Raw genomic sequence first — 4,444 nt, forward strand, 5'->3', positions numbered from 1 at the left:
AAGAAAATCTGCAGAATCACCAATAGAGAAGGACACAACAGGCAACCCCTTCTGAAGACTTTCTTTGCTTTCATCACGATCCTGCATCAAACAGTTTCAAGTTAAAGGCTTGATAGAGTTTGTCCGTTTTATAGAATAGAAAATGTATAACACAATAAACTTGACTTTGGTAAATGCAAATCATGAGCCACTCAATAAAGTTTGATTCATTTATACCAAAAGTATAAGACACTACACAATGCTTTAGCATTTAGAAATCTGAAAATAGAACAATCAGATAAGAGAGACTGAAATAATTACTATAGTCGTATAATTGACCAAGTGAATATCTCATATTATTCCTAGTATCACACATTTGAAAATTTTCCATCATTCTGATAATGAAAATGCAAAGTTTAGGAAGTGTAAGAGCTTAACCTGATGAAGACCAAGCTTTCCATTTTCTGTGTAAAAATTGACAATGCAAATATCAGGAGTCATAGAAGGAAGAACATTCGCCACATTACATGCTCCATATTCCTTTTCAGTCAGAGATTGAGATTCTAGGATTGCTCTTGTAACTAGTTTACTGAAGTGATTGGGAATACTAGGTGGGGTGCTACCATCAAATACTCGTTTATTTCCATATTTATAGCTTTGAGGATCCCAATCCATACCAAGACACATCATCTTCAATCGAAGTTTTGCTCCATTTGCATATCCTGGTTGATAGAATCCGCCAAGACCAAGACCAAGTTCACGACACACTTTCACTATTTCCACCTAAAAGTATCAGAATAATTGTTCAGCTGATGTAGTAAAGTTATAAAGAATTAAAAAAACAATCACAAGTGAGATTGAAGTACCTGTTCATCATGGCTTATGAAATTTTTTAACAGAACCATCCCAGGTCTCAAAACTGACCCTTTTGTCCATTCCTTCTGAATCTCAATTCTACTTTCTTGGTTTTCCCCATGAAAAGTAGCTCCTATAAAACCATGATTTCTCTTTCCAAAAAAGCAAATGTCATATGGTCTGAACTCTGGCTTGTTAACTGAAGAATCCAACTTTTGACCACCAATTGCAACATAGTTTGATTTGATGTTTCTATTATAAGGTTTGTTGACAGAATCGGATTTTTTTCTCCAACATTGTCTATTTTGAGACCATTCATCATGAGGAGTTGATATGTTAGTCTTTAAAAAATTCTTAGCAAGTGGTAAATTGATATTTTCAAAACTGGAGTGAGGTACACAACATTTGTCTCCACCGGGCTTGGTCGATTCTAAATCAACTCGAGTTCTCTTGAAATTTCTTGGTTGAAAACTACGAGACATAACCTGTAATTATTAGATCATGTAAATTATAATCAGAAAACAGTTATTACTAACAAAATTTTTAATTTAATCTATTGTAGCTTGTTTTTGTTATAAAATACATGTTTTTTCTCTAAAATATGGTTATATTTGTTTTGAATCAATTTCTTTAAAAGGACAAAAAAAGAAAAACGAGAAAAAAAATTGTTTCACAAAATCATAACAATAGCAAATATGAAATTATTCTTCACCAAAAACAAAAATCAAACAGATATTGAGAATCTTTAAAAGAAAAGAGTTGGATCGTACGTGAACTTTGTGAAGAACAGAGTTTATTGCAAATGGTGAAGACTCGGTGGTTGAATCAATCCACGAATTTGGTTGAAACAAAAATAAGGATGATATTGCAAGAAAAGAAGTTGTGAATAAGTGACAGAGAGATGAAGTGTGAAACAACACTATTTAAAAGAACAACCTATGATCACTTTTATTTTGATTCCAAGATATAATTTGATAAATTCAATAATATCTAATAATGAATTAATTGAGATTATAAATATGAATGATTTTTAGAAAAGATAAGGTTTGTTGTCTACGCATTAGATAAATCTAATCATAATTCAAAGTATACCATTTCAATCTAAATACCTTTTCAAATCTTGAAAAGATTGTGATTTTTCTTTGATTTGGGTTTTTAATTACTTATCAAATAAATCCTACCAAGAAAGGTAATGCATAAGATAATGTATTTGATTTTATCGCAATTTTGAACCATTGATTTTATAATGAAAGATTCTGAAATCAATTAATTTTAGTAACTAATTGCAAATTGAACTTTTACTAAATTTGATTATTAAACAGGATTTAAATTTTTTATATTGACAATAGTTTTAGAAAAAATTACTAAAACTCCTAACAGACAAAATAAAACACAAAATTGACCATTTTCATTTACAACACTTTAATTAATGTAAATACATTCAAAATCAAATCACGACTTTTTATTCTATTACTATTAATTATATCTTTGAAGTTTATTTTTATCTTGTATTTCGTACAATAGAGGAAATATAAGTATCGTTGTACATATTTATTATTTTATGTTGCATTAAAATTGATATAGTATGACAATTTCTCTTATTATGCACTGATACTATATTCATGTTAGGTCAGAATTTTGTTAGATACATTTTAATTTATATAAAAATCTTTTAAATTATCTTGTTTTTAATTCAAACTTACTAGAATTTTAAAGTGGAAGATACAAATTTTAAATATGGTGTATTTAACTTAAATTTAAAATAATTATCTCCTCATATTATCATATCAAATTTAAAAATGATCATTTATCTTATGCAATTCAAATTATTCATGATCACCAAAAAAAAATATGATATTTGTGATGGTTAGAATTCAAGATTCTAACTGTTAATAAAAGCAAAAAATATCTTACAAATATATTTTAAATGTTGGAAAATTTTATTAAAAAAGAAAAAAAAATCAATAACAATTGAAAATCTCCACAAAGTATATTTCTATTATATTTTCGTTTAATATTTTCTGTAATTCAAAATTATAAAAAAATATACTTTACTTTATAATAAAATATCATATTTTTATAATTAAAAACGGTTACAAAATATATTATATTTCATTTTTATTTAAATTTATTGAAGGTTCAAGAAATAGTCAACAGTTGTTAAATCAGATGACTGTGTTGGGTTAGAAAAATTCAAATTGAAAATTTAACATCGATTTTTCGAGCAGCGAGTTTAAACACTGGTGGTGAAGATACGATGGTTAAATAAACTCAATAATATCTAGTAATGAATTAATTGAGATTGTCAATGATTTTTAGAAAAGATAAGATTATTAGATAAATTTTATCTTCAAAGTGTCTTTCCTTATTAACTCCATTTTAATGTCAAAAACCCTTTCAAATATTAAAATATTGAAAATTTTTGTTTGATTTGGTTTTCTAATTTCTTATCAATCAAATCCTAACAAGAGGTTATCCATAACATAATATATAATATTTTCTTCATAGTTATCAATTTTAATAAATTTTGATAAATTGCAAGTATCCTAAGTTTTTTTTATTTTATTTTTACTAATTTGATGACTTAATTTTTGTTATAAACTTTTTAAAATAAAGTATATCACTTTAATTATATATATATAAGTAATTATATATATATAAGTATAAAATTTTGATAAAGAGTTATATTTATAAGTAATCATTTGTATATATTGATTATTCACTACAAAAAATTAATTTTAACAAAGATTTATTAATAGAGGTTATCAAACCTCCAGTAATTTATACCTATAGTAGAGGTTTTTAGAACAAACCTCCAGTAATTTATACATATAGCAGAGGTTTTTAGAATCTATGGTAAGTACTAGGGGTTTTTTTGAAGAACTCCAGGAAAACTTTTCTTCCCTCCACATCTTTTTTTACAGATGTTTTTATATATATATTTTTTTAAAAAACATTTTGACCAATTTGTTCGTACGTTTGACAAAACAGACATAATTTCAACGTTTGAAAAACTCACCCAAACTCACTTTCCTCAAACTTCACTTTGCTTTCATTCTATAGTTGTAGCTCACTCTCAATCTCAATCTCACTCTCAATCTCAATCTTAGTAAAATCATTTTCATCCACGTTGCAGCTCACGATTTCGTTCGAATTTTCACCTTGCTTCTAAACGGTAATGGTTTTCCCTTTCTTTTCTTTAGGTTTTCAAATTTTATCGATTTGTTGTTAAATTCTAACTTTGAAATCTTTGATGTTTGTTTCTATTAAGGAATCCAATTATAGGTTCTGCATTTTCTGAAATTTATAGTGCATCTCCGTTGCTCGTTCAGTGGCTTTGCATCTCTGTTGTGGGTTTGGTTGATTGTGGTTTCTTCATGCTTTGCGTGTTCATAGTTGCCATAACATTTATGGTTCAATTTCAGGTGAAATGGAGTAATTGGTGAATGAAGCAATTCTGATTTTAAGAGTAGTTGCGCTACAATGGCAAAATATGGAGTGGTACTTCTGATTGTTGCTCCTTCGGAAGTCTCGGAAGTGATTGACTGTGTTAGCTCTTGCATTGAGTTCCTTTGAGACAGAACAAAGGTTATATTTCATTGGATGTTTC

Source organism: Vigna unguiculata, chromosome 10, assembly GCF_004118075.2.
Source record: "Vigna unguiculata cultivar IT97K-499-35 chromosome 10, ASM411807v1, whole genome shotgun sequence".
NCBI lineage: Eukaryota > Viridiplantae > Streptophyta > Magnoliopsida > Fabales > Fabaceae > Vigna > Vigna unguiculata.